This window comes from Anser cygnoides, chromosome 7 (assembly GCF_040182565.1).
Source record: "Anser cygnoides isolate HZ-2024a breed goose chromosome 7, Taihu_goose_T2T_genome, whole genome shotgun sequence".
NCBI lineage: Eukaryota > Metazoa > Chordata > Aves > Anseriformes > Anatidae > Anser > Anser cygnoides.
The window spans coordinates 3,097,585-3,116,769 of record NC_089879.1 but is presented as its reverse complement, the minus strand read 5'-3'; the positions used below and the strand labels follow the sequence as shown (position 1 = coordinate 3,116,769).

At 40.4% G+C, this 19,185-nt stretch overlaps 1 long non-coding RNA gene across 1 annotated transcript; it reads right to left on the bottom strand.

The window, feature by feature from the left end:
* Nucleotides 1-6,080: 6,080 nt before the first annotated feature.
* Nucleotides 6,081-15,111, bottom strand: LOC136791297 (uncharacterized). Its single transcript, XR_010832960.1, has 3 exons — nucleotides 14,247-15,111; nucleotides 13,609-13,737; nucleotides 6,081-13,147 (listed from the first exon to the last, which is right to left on the bottom strand). It is a non-coding gene; the product is annotated as an uncharacterized lncRNA (long non-coding RNA).
* Nucleotides 15,112-19,185: the final 4,074 nt, after the last annotated feature.

Here is a 19,185-nt window from a genome sequence, read left to right as displayed (position 1 = left end):
TCAGGTGCCAGACAATCTCCCCGACTGCTGTCTGTGAAGAGGTGACTGCCCGCAAAGCACTTCCCTAAGAGCAGACCCCATACTTATTCAAAGTTGTAAAGACAGCAGCACTTAACCTGTGGTTAAGCAGCACTTAAATGCTCCCCAGGAGCAGTTAGGAAGTATGTGGAGGTTTTCCCCTTCTGGAAGTATAATTTTCTTCTGTTCTTGCAGGTAGAAATATGTGGTGGCAGCACGTCAGGAGACGGGAGAGCCCTTTCCGAGAGGCATTCTTAATGCCTGCCCTTTCATCTCTTTTCCTCACGTGCCCTCTGAGAAGCTAACCGTACCGATTTAACAGAAATAACCATTAGCACGATAAGACACGCAGGGGGAACTGCTGTCGTGGCACAATTAACGGCGTTTGAAAATGCTGTGAGCGGCAGGAAAGCTGAAGGAGTCTGAAGCAGGGGGTGAAGGAGACGTGCCCTGCCCGCTACGCCCTGCAATGCCACCGCATTGTGCGAACCCTCACAGCCCCATTCGCCAAAAGTCCTACACGTGGTTCCTGTTAGAGTTGCCTTTACACTTCGGAGCAGTGACAGGATCTCGGAAGTCAGACGAAGTAACGCACGTGGCCACCGACGCTTGCTATTTCTATTTACCTTCGCCTTTATCTCTGCGTAAGGGGTGATGAGCTTTATTTTAGCCTTGCTGCCATGCCAATGGCACGTACCTCTAGAGTCAGCCTTAAAATGCTGCACAGCTGCCACACGCACAGCACCAAACCTCAAGCTCAGAACACGAGAAGCTCGGATAAACGTAGGGAAAACGCTTCAGGTGTTCCCCAGTGTGTTCCCCAGGTGTTCCCAGCAATTTCTGCACAATAAACGCCCATTGCTCTCGGTTCCTCTAGGCATCTGGGTTTGTCAGTGAGCAGAAGTGACACTAAGGCTTTCCTTTTATTTTTATTTCATACTATTCCCCCAAAAGAAAGGAAAACTTGTTGTCAGTACCAGCTGAATGAGTTAACATTTCCTTTTCTTGAGTCACCGACTTCTGCTGCCCTGCCAGCCAAAACCCAGCAAGGTGCGTCAGTTCTTGAGATACATTCTGCACGTCTCTTCAATTATGAAGAAGACCCAAGATTTTTTTTGAGGTGCAGAACGTGCTTACAGACTTCTGCTGCTCAAATCCTTTCATATCTTTTCCCAGAACTTATTCCGATCAATTAGGAAGCCGATGTAAAGAGCCTCTTTTATACTTTATTGGCGATGTTTACCACGTCCCTTTAATTTATAACATCATACTGCCCCAATTAATCCCCAGTAACTCATTTTTAACCCAACAACACCAGTGTTACAAAGTTATGTGATCCGTGACTGTTTTCAGGAGTTATTTTTCATTCTGCCTTGCACAGCACCGAGTACCGTGCTGCCCCATAACCAATAACGCTGTGTACCATAATTTAGTTGCAGTTACATGGGGTTAGAAGCACTCCTCAGAAACCAGCTCTCACCACTGAATGGCTCTTCCTTTCATCTTTTGTGAAGATGAAGATCTGAACGCTCATGTACAGATTCCCAGTGGGCTGCACCAGGGAAGATGAGTAGAACATAAAAATCTTCAAAGATAGCTACTTTAAACTCCAGCAGACTCGCACCTTTATTTACTCACTTATTTATTTATTTATTTATTTATTTATTTATTTTAAGCTCATTTGCTCATTTTATCTCACTCATTTTGTGTAACTCTTAATAATTTGTTATATTTTAATTATTTTAATTTCCAGTTTAATTTTTTTTTTCCAGGTGTAGTGGAAACTGGACGTCCAGGAGTGGTTTCCTGGTCCTGCCTTAGATTCAGGATAGATTAGATTACTTCAGATTACCTGCAGTGTTGGGATTGAGACAAGGGATATTTGCTGCTTTGAGCATGCAGAGCCTACTAACTGCCCTGGTAACGAGTGGGGTTATTTTTCCATAACTCAGAATGTCACAAAACAGCATTGTGACATTATATAGTTACCCTCAATAAATATTTGCAAGTAATTTAAAGAAACTATTTCCAAATTTAAACAATTATACCTCTCCTTGAAAGAAGGCAGTCAAAACTTGAGACTCTTAATTTCTTACAGCTGACTCCTGAAACTGACTTTATTTTGCATTACTCCATACATGATTACGCTTTACTTCCCCCATTTTATCTTTCTCTCCTGCCTGCTGGAAACCAGTGAATGCATTGGTATCCTACGAGAGTCTTGCAGAAGAACTGGTGTAATCTTTAAAATCTGCAATTTTTAAAGAGTGCAAGAGGGGGTCACGCAGTGTGGACGTACAGCACTGGTGCTCCCCATGGCCAACCGGTGGAGTCCCAGCGGCCGTACTGCTTGACGGCAGCAGCTGGAGTTTTAAGAAGCTGTGATGTTCTTGTATTGGACCTGTTATAAGAGTTTTTCTTCAGGATCAGAAGGAAATTTTAGTTTATTCTAGCATAGTTCATAATCTGAGTCCTGAGATGGAGCCCAAATTCCCACTTTGCATTCAAAACTGAACTGTCATTAGCATATAATAATTTCATAAGAGTAAAAGATGGGTGAGAAAAGATAAAAGAGGTGTGTAAAAAGTTACAGCTTTCAAACAGAAATCTGTGCTTAACCACAGGTTTCCATCACACCAGTTGGTCTCTCCTGTGAAGGATCTATTTAATTATCTTATTTGTTTAAACCCTTGAGGGCATGAATTCAAGCATATTTTAGGGAAGAACATTCACAGAAAATCAAAAACTTTTGGCAGAAAGTCAATTCTTCTTCTATTCCAAAGTACGGTGGTGCGATTTTCACAACTACAGTTATTGTGTTAACATCCCCCCCAAAACACCCATCCTGAGGGTTAATGGAGTAGCTGTGAAAAACGTTGGCTCCAGCAGTGCTACGTGAGTGTCATTTGGATTCCAGCTCCATGGCTTGCACTGCAGGGCAAGCACCCTGCGAGCAATTAAGAAATAATGAATGTAACCAAATAACGGATATTGATTAGTTACATTTATTTCTGATAAAATGAGGAGTCAGCAATAGGCAGAGGGATGTTTAAACTAACTTTAACCCAAGCGATCCACCAGAACAAAGCCACCCCAGACCTCTGAACGGACCAGCCGTGGGACACAGGAGTTCTGAGGGCCACCCGCGGGCACACAGAAGATGTCCTGGAGAGAGGAGAGCTCTCTTCAGCTCAGCCTTGAATTTTGTCATAGCAAAGGTGGCCAAAGGCGGTGGTCTGTTCTCATCACTGCCTGCCACTGGTGGAGGTGTTTTCCCCAGCAAGCTGCCGTGCCTCCTTTGGCGGGGCACAGTGGCGATTGCTGCTCTCTCACTGGAAGGGCAAAAATATTTTTAGCAGCACTGTCAGTGATTGGGTAGTACTGGTTGCATACGAATCCTTCTGAATTTTCTCCTAACAGATTAGGCCAGTATTTTTCAGTATTTTGCTCATCTATGTACTGAAGAGGAGCTATATAGAGGAGATAAGACGAGGATTTATTTATTTTCATATCATGCAAAATTTTCTGATTAATTTGAAAATCTCAGATAAAATATTCTGGATTTTTAGTCAATATTTTTGCTGTTCTAATTAGACATCAAGTATGAAAAATGCCATGCTTTATAATGAAAAATAGCATTTTTTATATTAGCAAATGGTCTATTTTACTTATAGAAAGACATGAAGATATAAGTCTGAAACGATGTTAATCTTCCATTGAATATATGTATATATATATATCATTACAGTAGTCTCTCTATTTTTTAATTTTAATGTGGTTCCTAATAGAGATAAGCTTTAAAAGCCCTCAGAGAGAGAAATACAGCAGTAAACCTGTGAGAGGGGGTATGTCTGTACTACCTGACTGCGTTCAGTCAACAACTAGCAGCCCACATAATTTCCCCTTGTAATTCCCCAAATTGTCTTGTATTAGGAGCCTCCTATCTCAAGGGGAAAGAGAGATCCTCCTCGCTCTGCGGTGGCACACGTGGCAGGCTGCACTGCCATCTTATTCTCAGTGAAATCTCACTGGAGAAGCAATTTCGGTAATTTCAGGAAAGCCAACATCTGGGAATGTGCCTGTGATGGTACAGTTTTTCAGCTGATGATAGAAGTTTTTCATTTTAAAACAGCAACAGCTACACAACGTTTTGTTCCAGGCTTTGAAATAAGAGACCTTGCTGGTACCCATACTCCAGACTTTGTAATTCTTTCACAGACATAGGAAAGAAATGTTCAAGAAACTCAACTTCCATTCCCCAAAGGTTCCCTTTCTGTTTGGGTAACAGCAATCTTTCACTTCGAAATTAATACTTCTGGTATCTTTGAAGTTACAGCTAATTTTCTACAGATTCTTTACTAGGCATTTTTGGATGTACTTGCTAGTGGTAAGAGTCCTCATGGGAAAAAGAGATATTATAGGGAGGAAAAAAAAAAAAAAAAGAATACTTTAAAGATGAAATAGGTTGAACAACAAAAGAATAAGTCTGTTATTCTGTTATCTTTGGAAAGAATCAAGACACTTTCTCAAATATCTAATCCCCTGCATTCCCTTGAAAAGGTATCAAGGCTAAAACAAAGTATTCTGATTTTTATGTAAAAAGTAAAAAGTCCCATATTTTGCTCGTAGGCAGCTTGTGGCTTTTTGAGGTTAACAAAGACTGTGAAACAATTTAAATGCATTACAGTTATGCATATTCATAAAGATATGCTGAATAGATAAAACAGAAAGTGATTTAATTGAAAAATCAGCCAGTGTGAATATTTTTCCTGTGAATCATGGAAATGTGACAAGATCTGTTCATTAATATAATCTCATTTATTTAACATTATTCTTGTCACTTAATATAATCTTCATACAAAGAGTAAAAACGGGAAATTACTAAAAAGTAAAGAGAAAAAAATAAACAGAGAAAAAGAGAAAAGAATACCCCTGAAAAATGTGAAAGAATATAGGTTACATTAACTCCTAGGATGAAAATAGAAATGTAATGAATGAGGAAAAAAAAAAAAAAAGAAAAAAAAAAGAAGAAGAAGAAATGCAGACATTAATGGAAGAGAAAATGGGGAGAAAAACAAACAAACAAAAAAAGAAAAACAAACAAACAAACAAACAAAAAAACAGAATGTGCATAAGGGACCTAGCACATGTAATAGAGTTAAGAACTTCCCAGCACACCGACCTGTTCTGGAGGTCAGATCCTTCACCAATTTTCAGTTGATTTTTTTTTCTTTTTACTTTTATGTCATACTTTCATACTGTTTTGTTTTAGACAGAAAGCAGATGAAGATCCTCAGTGAGCGTGAGGCACCACAGTCCCACGAACTATCCGAAGCCAGAAAGTGATCCAGCCCTAACAATGAGCAATATAGCAAAAAAGATTAACTGTAATTGGGCTGTCCTCTGATTTTTTATGATATTCATATGACTGCGCTGCATGTTTCATTTTGTTGCTTAAAAATGATGGTTATGGAAATTTTGGTAGTAGAAGCACCCAGCCAGATCCAGCTGTGACCAACCACAATCACCATCCGTTCAGGAGTTTGTCCTACATGGCACTATGCTTTATACTTCATTTCCTGACTCATTTGCTTAACCAACCAGAGTAAATGGGTGGCAAGAATATAGCTTTTCCATTGGGAAGTAAAATCAAATGGAAATATGATGCTGTAGACATACAGGCACTTGTAAGAAAGGAACTTCTGAGGGATCCTAAACCTCCACTGAAATCTCTTCATCATGTAACGTCCAGTCCTGTCTTTGGCTCACTTGGTAGTAGACGAGGGTAGTATTTCAGATTAAGAAGGGTTACATTAATCTGCTGATGCTGCAGTTCACATGGGCAGCATGGTGAGCACGTGCTTTGGGAGCCGCACTGACACGCAGCCCTCAGCTGGGCGCCAGAGGGGAGCGGGGTCTGCTCGCGAGAGAAGCTAAAGAAACCCAATTTCCTTTCAGGAAGTGAACGCAGTAATGGTTTCAGACAACAGTAAGGGAGGATTGATGCTACCCTCGTACCCGCAGACCATAAGAACAGCAACGTGTCACCAAGTGGTCCAGCACTGGGCTCCTGTCACCTCGCCTGTGGCCATAAGCAGGCCACCTGGTCTTGACGCAACAACTTCCATTACAGACACAGCAGCTTTCATTACAGACACATCCTGGGGCCCCAGTCAGTACAGGCCCCTCACTGACCCCTTGCTCTACCACGTCTCCTGGTGCTCTCACACCCCAACACACACGAGGCTCCTCCACACCTGGCTGAGGGTTCCTGCTACAGAGCTCCCCTGGCAGCAGGGAGCAGCTCAATGGCTGTGCCTCAGAGGGGACAGAGGGAAATGGTCTGCCCTGGGGACACACAGAGTTTGTTGTGACCTCCACTGCAAAACCCAGCAGGGTTCTCAGTGCCTAGGGTTTAGATTTATCCAAAAAATGTCAGTCTTGCTCCTCATTCAGCACAAATTTCCTCATTTGAAAACTTGGGGCACCCCTGAATCAAAGGCCTGGCTGGCCTAGGGCCCTATGGCAACACCTGAAACGAGGAGCAGGGGCTCCCTGCAATTCAATGCCTGGACCTCAGAACAAAATCCAGGCCGCTCTGTCAGGTGCCCCAACTTCCCAGAGCAGGTGTGAACGCTACTGGAGTCACTGAATGGGAACCAAAGCAGAGTACTGGTCCCCAGGCTGCGTTGTGGCCTGTGTGTGGCCAGGACATGGCAGCACCTACATCCTGCCATAGGCGGCACAAGGTGCCTGACCCCGCTCTGCTACTGAATTGAGTGGCACTTACGCTTTGTTTTAAAACATGACCAGAAGAGGTGATGATCCTCTTGAATACCTTTACTCAGTTCTTTCCAAGAAAGCCCACCCCACCGTTCTCCTAGTTCAACAGAGACTTGAATAAATGCATGGACAGCAGAGCCCCAGTGTATGTGTCCACATCCTGTGGCCTATTTAGAGCCATCAAATACCTAGCAAAGTGAGTGACAGATTAAAAAGATCATCGAGTGCCTATTAAATGTGATTTCTCATTGGGTATTTAATTCATAAGCTCTGGATACTTTTAGCCAGCTATGGGATGGTTTATGGGTTAAATTAAAGATCTTCCTTTTGCTTCATTAAATCTCACATGTGAAACTCCCCTTGAAATTAAAGTAACAAAACTGTAAGAAGAAACATCTTGATTTTTGGATGTATATTCAGAACAGGAAAACATGATCTGGGCATGCATGTAGATACTAAAGCTGTGCACTGTCGGTGTACACGTGCACAAGTTGTGTTCAAAACAGACTGCTTTTGGTCAGCACTCCATTACCGACCTTCCTTCCTGACCATCATTTCAGATGATTAAAACGAAAAGGAAAGAACACAACAATGAACAATGCCAGCACTCTCCAATACATTGTTTATGATCCTCTTAGGAGGACCATAACTAATGAGCAACATAACATAATACTTGTGCATTAGGTGTAATTTAAACTGTGAGCTCCTGATAAAGTGCCATCCATACCTATGATGCTGTATAAATAACAAAAAGAAATAATGCAATCTATCAAATGCTCAAGGCTGAAAACTCATTTAGTCCTAAATTATTTCAGTTATTATGACCACAGATATTTAAATGTGAGATAAATTCTTATAAAGTCAGTTGTTAATAGACACTATTAACTAAAATTTATATTAGTAATTGTAGATATTATTAACTGTATGAACTGATAAAAAAGAAAAGCCTAATTGGAAAATGGAGATTAACTTCATTACAGAGAACATAACGATATAACACATCTTCTTTGACTTCTCTGAGTAACTAGACCTTTCAGCCAAGTTGTCTGGAATGAATGTGTTCTTCACAGGTCAGAACCCGACCTCGCACCCGCGCTGTACTGCAGAGCATCCCCCAAGGAGCGTGCAGCAGCACCCCCAGAATGGAGTGAAGATGCACACCTCGGGGACCCACTCCTAGTGCTGTTGGAAGCTGAGAAGGAGGAAGGGAGGCATGGATGGACACATGGATTGATTGATGATGATATGATTTTAGGTTGCATGGGAAAGTAAGTTTAAAAGCCCCAAATCTGAATTAAAAAATATGACAGAAAAATGAAATCCCTGCACTACAGTATAGCAAAACAGAATCCACTGAAGTACGAAGCATACATGAATTCTAAGATTTATTTTTGTTAGTACAACTGATTGGCATATATAATTTTTCATGAACATTTATTATGATACAACTTTCTATGAAAACGCGTACAAACAACGTATAACAAACTATGAGAGCTTTATGACTGCTCCCTGCAAAGTGCCATTTGTCACCAAGACTGAAGAGAAATAACTTGAAGAGAGATACAGAGCTTTATCAGGTTGAATAGACAGAGAAAAAAAGTTCTTTATTTTTTTTTCCCCATGTAGAATAAAAATCAGAACATGCATATGATGTTTGTTCCATCAATTTCAAAATTCTCATAAAACCAAACAGTAACACACTGGATAAACTATGGAGCTTTTTATTTCACAATATTTTCTGTCCATTTATAGAGACTCTTGTAAATGTATGTTCTACTTTTAGCAGATTAAAAAGTGATTTCACCAAGGACTGCTTGAAAACTGTTTTCATTGTCCCAGTGTTAAACCCTTTTACTTCCTTTATTTTATGACTATGACTCTACTATTCATGTTTTATATTCTTCCTAGGAGACCACCAAATATGAAATAGGATTAAAGAGCGAGCTTTAGGAAGTATATCTACTCTGTTAAATAGAGATTTTTCCAGGCCGTATGTTAAAGTAACATAACATCTCAGGACTGTATTTAATCATCCAAAGGAAAGAGAGACTGCTTGCACCAAGACATAGGATCTTATTTTTAGCAAATTAGGGAAGCGTCTGCTTTTCAGGGTCGTTACTCATAACAGTGACAATACATTGCTCAGCGCTGGTGCCTATTTGATCTAGAAATAAAAATGAAGAATATGAGATCATTAGAGGTCCTTATGCTCTTTGATTATCAAATACTGAGACAGTTAATTTTTTAGAAGAACTACGAATGGAAATAGGCACCTCTGCTCGTCCGCTCAGGCCTCATCTCTGGGCTTTACCAGCCCAGGCGAACTATGGAAGGTGGAGCTGGTTTATGCTCTTGGGAATGAGCAAAAACGTAAAGCAGCTCTTTAAACCTAATGCTTTCCATCAACCAGTGATTACTAGAGGGAAATATATCCTGGACAAATGCTCTGGGAGACTTCTTTCTACCAGATCAATGCTGCTAGGAATATTTTATTTTTTTATTTTTTTATTTTTTGGTGGGAAGATACCCTTTATTTCATCAAAAGATGTCACTGGTTTCTGAAGCTTGACCAGCTTGATTGTAATTTGCATGGCGTACTTTAAGACCTAAAATGTGGATCCTATAGAATTGAATGACAGAGCAGTTGTTTGCAGGAAGAACAAACATAGAGGAAACAAAAAATAGCAGGCACCACTACCTATAGCCTTATTAAGTAAACCAGAACTGAGGCGGCTAACAAAACTAACAATTTTTAAGAATGGCATCCAACTCCATTGGCTGGAACAGCCCTGTGCTGTGCATAATTATTTAGGCTAACTGTGCGCAACAGGAAGGGATGGGCTGACTTACACTACCTACGTGACCGATTTTGCACGTATTCTAAAACGAGATGAATTATTTTCCCTTCAGTGATCCCAAAGGGAGACTAGGCGAAAACCAAGATAAACACCTACCATTGGAACTAGTTTATTTAGATGAGAATATAGGCTCTGGAGTCCACAGCCCATCCTATATGAAATGCTCTATTTTTTGAATCCATTATAACTGATGGAGCACTTTGATAAATACTCTCAGCTTTCTGTACTGTTGGATAGACCACTGTGATACTGTAGCCTGAGCAGTAAGACAGAGCTCTTGCTTCATTTTCATCTATTTATATATTCCAGAGCACTGTTGTATTTTTTGTTTGTTTTTTTCATATCCCATCTTGCTCATCAAAACCGCTCTGTATTTGCTGCGCCAAATTCAGCACCTCTGCACCTGTGTAATCGTTTACAATGAAGCTAAACACTATAAAGTGTAAACTGGGACCACAACCCCAAACTGGAATACTTTGTGCTCTCTCTGCGGTGCTATAACTGAACACAGAAGGTGATATCGTGGAATAAGGCAATTACTATCCCCCCCACAGCCTGCTGCTTCCTTGATGTGCAATCCCATCTCGTATTTTACTCAGGTTTGCTGTTCACTGCGAAGGCAATCATGAAGCTGACACAGAGCGACTTACATTTATTTTTCATCTCGCCGTACCGCTCTTATAGCAACAAAACTTTCTTCTCCTTCGTGATTCCTAGCAGCCAGTCAGCAGTGCTACGTTTGGTCAGAAAATTCTGCGTGGACCGTGGTCTGTAAGTGACTGCTGCCCTGCCACGAACAACCAGGATGTTTTAATTAGCATTTTCATGCGTGAGCTGTGGGGAAACAGCTTCAGAAGGTGAAAACCTTACATAGGAGGTGATGTTGGGCACCAACTGTAAATCAGAGGAATAATTCTGCTGAATTGGTAAGGCTGTACGGATGTAAACTGAGGATATCTGCGATCAGAATCCAGGTCCAGATGTCTCCTGCCCGATGATGCCTTCGGCTAGAAAAGGCAGCAGTAATTGCCTTCCGAGGAAAGAATATCTGTGTAATTTCTTGAGTCCTCTTTTATGCCGGATGCACCCCCAGTAAGTTAGATGTTGCTGCAATGTAGCACTGGAAACCTCCTTCCACACCGTCTATTGAAACCCTAATAAAATCCTGTGTGGGATCAGCATTTCACTCTCATGTTTATCAACTACTCCTTAGCACATTCTTCAGCCAATTACGTGTCCTCATAATTGCATTTCTATGCAATCTATTTTGATTCATTTGTCAAACACAGTTTTGTGACACGCTGTGTCAAATGCTTCAGTAAATTCTAGATGCTTTGATATACTTCCCTCCCTTCTTCCTAATTCAGAATTTAGAATTTAATTAAAAAAACTAATCATTTTTGCTTGGCGTGATTTGTTTTTTGCATCCCCATGTATGCAATATTATTTTTTAAAATTAAATACAAGTTTGAACCCTGCATAACCTCATATTTTCTCGGAGGAAGCACGACATTTTAGTCAACAGCATTAGTCCTGGGAGTAAAAATATTTTATATCCTATAAGGCCCCCAATGCTGTTTTTACTCTTGTGCTTTCCTGGTGCAATTCTATCACACAGCTCATTTTTGAAGCCAAAGAGCCAAATGACACATCATTACCACATATTTTTTACATAGCTTTAGACTTTTACGCAGCATGGCCCAAATATATATAGATCTACATGGAGTGAGATCAGGATTTTCTTTTATCATGACTGAATGTCAGTTTTATTAAGTTAAACATGACTTGTGCTGGTTGCATAAATCTCTCTCAGCAGCAGATCTTTTAACTTTATACATATATACTCATCCCATGGAATTTTCAATTACTGGTAAATGTAGTTTAAGTGTTAGCATGAGAAGAGTTGCCTGGTCTACAGTCTATACAGTCTATATGGGCTGTCTAGTTAAGGAGAAGGATGGGCACCATTAGGAGATGATTTATCCCACCCCGACACATCTGAGATAAATGGGATGAGTGCTTTCTGCAGGTTTCTTCTTTCTGCAGTGTCCACGATATCCTGGTATCCTGGATGATGAGCTTCGGCTAGACTGCAGCTCCTTACAATTACATAAGTTCCACCCCAGATTCTTACCTAGGAAAAATAAAAACTACGACACCAATAATCTGAAATTCCATTTGAAAGCTAGCAAACCTAAAGACAACATTCACCACCACAGTGCCTTTCTTTGTCCAAAAGTAGCTGCTGAAAATGGAATAATTAGGAAGATGAATTTGGCATGTCTTGTTATATATGTACAACACATTCATTTTTACAGGACCAAATTTTAACACTTTTTTTTTTTCTTTTGCCCTGAAACTTAATCATTAGCAAACTATGTGCCACTGAAGAAGTACTTGATGCATTGTATCTCCAACTTTTGTCTAAATATCTAACAGTAAATACAAACAGCAAGCTTAAAAATCCGAAGAGTGAAAAAATGAATTGCATTCTCTAGAAGTGTATCATTGTAAAGCAGAAGAACAGAATCAATATCATGTAGCAATGGAAGCTCTAGTAAATCATTTCAAACATACCAGTTCATATTTACTCATAATTATAATTCACAGGAGCACATTCCTGCAATCAAGAGACAGGGATGCACAGCATGAGAAAACATTTAGCACAGAGCAGACTGCATGAATAATTGCCTGTCAGAGTGGCTTATTAAAGGGAAACTACAATTTTACAAGACAATTCTTGTATCTACTTGTCTAATCTAAAGACAGATAGCTATATAAATACAAAGAGTTCAAGAAAAAAAATATTTCTTGCTCTGAAGTTGAATTAGAAGTTCGTTTTTTGTAGCACTAAAAGAACCATCAAAATGCGACAACTGTTCTCACGCGCGTAACCGCAGACCTTTCTCAATTGCGGAGTTAATCCTTGGCACTGGAAGGTGGCAGAGGTATTCACAGGCAGGGAGATGCAGGGGGTGGCAGTGTGGCTAGGGAAACCATGCTGCCTTACATAGGCAAAGGTATCTGGTGGTGCAACCCTTGAAAAACCTACCGGTAGATGAACTTGGTGTGTTGGTGCAACGAAGGAAGCCTTCTGCAGCAGGTTCCTGTAGGAGGACTGCAGTCTTACAAAACTAAATCTCCCTCTAAATGCTCTACCAGCTTTGGCAACCCTCAGCAATCACCTGGGGATGCTATTAGAGCCCTTTGCTTCACGCAGCCTTCCCTGGCTCCGTCGCGTTGGCCTTGAGGCTCGGAGAAGCAGCAAGAAGGCGGCCGGGCAGGCAGCCGGCGCGTCCGACGGCGGCTCTGCGGGGGCAGGAAGTTTGGCTTCCTGGAAGGACTAATTCTGCTTTATTTGGCCTCTGATGGGTTGCACTTCCTCGTCTGTGACTGATGGTGAGGTTCTTAGAAAGCAGGGGGGTGACGTTAAAGGGAACAAAAAGAGGGAAGAGGGAAAAAAATGGAGGGGGGGTAAGGAAAATTCCCTTAAAAAAAAAAAAAAAAACACAACATAAGCAAACCACAAAAAAGTGCCACAAACAAACTTGTGGCCTTTGGTGATAATTCAGCTTCATACATCTATTCCAGCTTTTTTTTTAAAGTGTGCTTCCATGCTTTTTATGCCTTTGATATGAATCAAAGTTACACTTCCTGAAAGTGGAAGGCAGTAATACAGCATTATTAAAGTGCATTAAAAAATAAACAAAAACGTAACATTACAAGCATTATGAACAGCACCTATGGCGTTGTGCAAACTGGTGACGTTCTGACTTGGTTTAATGCTTATGAATGAGAGATGCGAAGTCTGAAAACCGTTGATGGAAGAGCCGGACCAGCCCTAAAGCTCACCAAAATCAATGTGAGTCTTTCAGCGAGCTTGGATCAAGGCCAGGTGGAAAGAGAACAACAGCAGCAGCTTTCAAAATGCTGCACAACGATTTCTTACCCTTTCTTACGAAGACCGCTGCCGAGGCTGAAACTGCAGGGCCTGTGAGCCGTGTCACGCTCTCTGCCTTGATGCTCAGGCTGATGTAGCAGCAGCGAGTCCGATAGTGGCTGTAATTGTGATTTTCCACTGCGAAATACAGAAATACGCAGGCTCATTTTATACACAGTAATTCATGATAAAAATCATCAGATGGAAACAGCTCACTGTCATCGAAAGAAAGCTTTGCTCCTTTCCAAATAATACACCTGATAGTGTTTCACTTGAAAAAAAAAACTAATAACTTTTTTTTATAACTATCTGAACTAACTGTTCTCCCCTCAAACATTCAGGTTCCAGGAATATATGGTTTAGCTTAGAAAAAAAATTAATATCAGTTCTGAATATTACAAATCTGATAGTTTCCAGAAAAGGCTGTAAACAAATTATTGGGACTTTCTGTTCCAGGAAATACATTAAAAACAATCAAAGTAAAAAATTAAGTTGGCCAGCGAGAAAACTGTCTAGACAATGCTTCCATTATAAGATTTAACAATCCCCTGCAAATGCTGCTTAAAAATAAAATTGGATTCCTGTCCAGAATATTAATACTTTTATTGCAGTTTATGGCAATATATGTGTTTTATAGATACACCTACATATTCATATACAGACGGTCAGATGGAGAACATTCAGAACGGACCGGGTAATGGTTCCTTTTGTCAGTGTTTCTCTCTCTCAAATGAGCAAACCATCGTTTGTCAGGCGGAGGCTTGTGATGAGGAGGAGGATTTCCTTAATTTCAGACCAGGACTTTCTGCGCTGCCTTCCCCACCGCTGTCTGTCCACGTCTGCGTGCAGCTGCTCGGGGTGACACCACCGACCGGTGATTACGGAGCGAGGAGCAGAGCTCGCCACTCGCCGTTTCCAGACACCTCATAAATAGTTTGCCAGCTGAAGTTTCGGCGTAGCCAGAGCAAGCTCCTGAATACAGAAGCCAGCCTCACCGTACTTGACTCACCTAAGTGCGGTGTCCTCACAAAAATAGAAAAGTGACATTTTCCCAGCATGACAGGAGAGAATTTTGAGTTGTTTTTCTAACTTAGGCAAAAGGAAGGCACTCAGTTATATCTGCTCTCTCTTTTTTTTTTTTTCCTAGGAGTAGCGAAGCTACCGTTCGATGTGCCGTAGCCAACTGCAGCACAGCCGCAAAACAGCCCCGTGCTCGGCGTGGGGAGCTGGAGGTGCCTCCCACTGGGGACCCATACGGAGCACAGGTTGCACAAGTCGCCACTCTCCCAGGATCCCGGATCCTACACGACTGGAAAAAAAAAATGTTGCTGGTTTCAGAGGGAATATTTACGACTGAAAAAAGTTCAGCATCGTCGTGCTGAACCTGGTCACAAACTGTTTTCTGTTTCTCAGCTAGCATTCGGTGTTAGAAGTCGAAAGGATGCTACAGCAGAATTCCTAAAAATATGTGCGGTAATATAGGCAGGGAAAATTCAAAGTTAAAAGAGTGTGAGCTACTAACTGTGGGGGGTATATTTGGAAAGAGAAACTTAAAAAAAGCTTCACTTCTAAACTTTCTGACTGAGCTAAAATAAGCAAAAACTTGGAAGAAAAGGCTAACATTTACAGACGACCAAAAGCAAGCGGTTGATTTCTTTGCTTGCTGTACGGTCCCAGGTCAATAAACAATACTTCATTTTGGAGAAGCTGTTTTGAGCTACTTTAATCAATGTAATCAGTCATGAGGCACAAGGTTCAACACGGATGCTTTTTTTTTTGAATGCACCTGGGCCAGTGGCACTAACACAGCTGGGAAGAGGGGGTCCCCAGCCCATCACCCCCTTTGCAAGGGGTCGGGCTGCAGGACTCAAGCCAAAGCAAGGCAAAGCAGCAAACACTGGGCTCAAATGGATATATGATAAAAAGTTAATAGGAAGCTTTCATTTTCTATATATATATATATTTTCTTTCAACATTAACACTTTTTTACACGTGCAGGACATGTCTATGAATCCTGCCCAGGAGCAGGCGTTTTTCTGCAAAATCATTTTCATTATTGCTCCAAATAGTTGGTATTTCAGTAACCAGTTTCTCAACCCTTATAACAGGTGGGAGTACATCAGGTCCTTACATTGTCATTTCTCATTGTCATCTCATATCGTTCATCAAAAGGCAAGAGGGAACGTTGCCTGCAGACCGAGGAAATTATGAAATCTAACCCTGCCCTGGCTAATGTGTCACTTTTGGCCTTCGGAAAAACACATAATCAAGAGGTGTGACAGAAGTGGTCTGGTATTTTGAGGTTCTCAATTTTTGAATGCTTGTCACATTTTAAAAAGCTGGCCTTAGCTTAGCTGCCTCTCCACTGCAAATGGAGATAAGGACACCTTTCTGTCTCACAAGAAAGAGTTAATATTTGTTCAGTGCTTTCTAAATGTTAGGTACCGCATAAGTGCTTTCTGAGCAGGAATAATGTATGTTTTCATCTCAAGCTGTACTCCTCTATCTGATCATTATCTACCTCATAATAAAAATGAGTTTACCAGAATACAGTTACCAGAAAATATCTTTCTCATTGTTTTTTGGAAAACTGTTCTTAATTGTTTTGAACACAATGCGTTAGATTGTAAACCTACACCTGCTGGAATTTATAAAGTAAGGCAGTCGGTCTCTGGGAAGGATTCTTCCCTCAGCTGTTACATAAAGCAGGTTGCTTTGCCTCTTATCTATGAATTTACTTAAAAGCATGTAAATGGAGTTCATAACCTCATTTAGATTATAAATATCAAATATATGAAAAAAGTACCACTAAATACTAAACAGAAACAAACAAAACAAAACAAAGAAAACCAACCAACCAACCAAGAAACAACCCAACACATAAAACCTTACACTGTTAGTTATTCAGTGTTATTGCACAGAGGATCGGGTTGCCACTAAACAACAGTGAACTCTATTTTAGCTTATATTTTGCAGTCATTTGTACTACTCTTTCCTTTAGCCGCAAAATTTACCATGATATGCCGCAAAATTTACCATGATATTCCTGAGCACTTACTTTTGAGCACGAGGACACTGCTATTAAGTAAGGATTAAAGTCCAGCTCCTATAAGGAACCAATGCAACATATCACTAGTGTAGTTGCTCCATATTTCAGTCGGGAATACAAAAATTAAAGCCAGATTAGGAGGAATTTTGGGCAGCGATGAAGTCGGATAAACCTGAAATTGCTAACATTATTTCCAAGGCTCCCATGGTCCCGTGGGAGCAAACGTTTCTCCTCACCAGCGTGGCCGTACCGTAACCACGTGGCTTCAGTTCCTCTTGCTCCCAACACCAGCCGCAAGCACTGGGAATTCAGAGGCTGCGTGCCCTTCTGACACCCTGCCGAGAAAGTTCGCATTGGCAAGGCAACCATCCTGCCCAAAGGTAGCTAACTCGCCAGCGTCCAAAATCCACAGTCAATCAAATACGGGCTACCTAAGATGATGCCCGCTATTCTTTTTGCAGAAGAAGATGTACTGCAAATGTAAATGGTATTTGTGCTGAGCGCACAGGGATAGAAGAGACTGACCCATCATAAAGTCTCATCTTGCTTTTTCTCTGAAGAATGTAAAATCTTACTCTCTGGTATGACCAGAAAACAGATTTTCCCCTTGAGTAGAAATGAAGCCACTTATATTTATTGTAGCACTGTAAAACTCATCTGATTTTTTTGTATTCTGGAGCACAAGATGAATTACCAGGGTATAAACTAAGCTGTATCTATGCTAATGATAGCCTTCCTAAAATACATCACTTTGGAAACCCTTGTGTAGTTATAAAGGGTAACTAGGAGATGTTCACACATTTGCATTTAAGCATCAAACCCACTGAAGATGTTTTGTTCGTTATATCTGTTTCAGTATAATACAGTAAGAACAGTCTAGATTATTCTGGATGGAGAATAATTTATGAAACAGTCACTTTCAGCCTCATTTTTTAGGCTAAAACATGGACAGATTAATCAAAAATCTTACTTAATAAATGAACACCTTTATCTCTCTTCTGAACTTAAAAATAATTAATCTGTCTTTATATTCCTAATGGTTGCATAGCCTGTAAAAATAAAAATTAAAATGCAAGAAGGAAGCAAATGCTGATCAAAAATCAGCAATATGGATGGAGAGGTGCTCTCTTTAACCCATCGGAAAGGTACTAAACCGGTGTGATGAATGCACTGCATGCCACAGGAGCTACATACCACTATATCAATTCAAATAGTGCCTTTGAATACTTCTGTTGGAAACTGGAAGTCCGGCATCTCTTGAATACTTCTGTTGGAAATTGGAAGTCCAGCATCTGGCATGCCGGTTATCACAAGTGTCATTCTGCTAGAAGAAAAGCTTAAAACAGACCCATATATAGTCAAAGTGATTCCATAAAAATAAAAGGGGAAGATTACTGGGCATGCTTATAAACCAGATGGGCGAAGCCCAGAAGAGCACAAAACTTCCCTCTGGCTATTGTCAGGTTTCAGTCTAGGTTTATAAATGCCACACCTTGTCGGGCTGAAGCCAACGAGCAGGTCAAAGGCAATTCAGTTTTGACTTCTTAATTCTCCCTGAAAAATGTCCATGCTCACCTGGAAGAGATCCCCAAGGTAATCATACATCTATCAGGTATATGTAAGACCAAGGCTAAAAGGCTGAAGCCGTTTTTGTAGCACAAACTCATAAACTAAATTTTATTTCCATTCTGATCAAGAGCAATACGCTGTAACAAAACAGTACTTTTAAAAAGTGCCTTTCCATCAGGTATAAAAAACTCTTCGTGTATATCCAAACAAGGAACGTAGGTAGCCTTTCATCACAGAAATGATCCTGACATAGAGGTCATTCACCCCAAATGCAAATTGTATAGAAAAATGTACATGACGAGCATCCCAAGTGGAAACAAAACATTTCCAGCAGAATATCATTTAAGAGAAATAGAAAAACAAAACAGTTATTTATTATACAATGTTATAAATCCTCCGCGTCATCTCCTGGGAGGAATATTTCCAAAAGGAATTTGCATTGTATGTGTAGCATAACTACTTACATATTTTGACTGAAAATGTTGAATTTACCTATATAGCTTGACAATGAAAAAATATATATATTACAAAAAAGAGCGATGCTTAACTGAGATGGAACAAACATTCCTCTTGTGTAGTCATATGCAGTAAGTATGAAATACAACTTGATTGCATCTGTACATTAAAGAGTCTCTCTCATTTATTGCAAATATATTTCATGCAGGATGACTGCTCTCTTTCCATTCATCCTTTTCCAAAGATACTCCTAATCTCTCTGACATGAATTTCAAGTATCATTTGTGGCCAAATGCTGCATTTGGATTTCTTGGAGTTAATGTTATGAAAAAGAATGTTTCTTTGCTCCAGGAGAAGTGCCTCCAATTCCATGGGATGCATTAAAAAAAAATAAGGTGAGAATCCAAAGAGCTGACATAATGATGTGATAAAGCTTTCAGATTTTAAAGAAAGAAGCATTTTTCAGTTTCCTCTTTGCAAATGAAAAACATACATGCCCAGTGTGAAGAAAC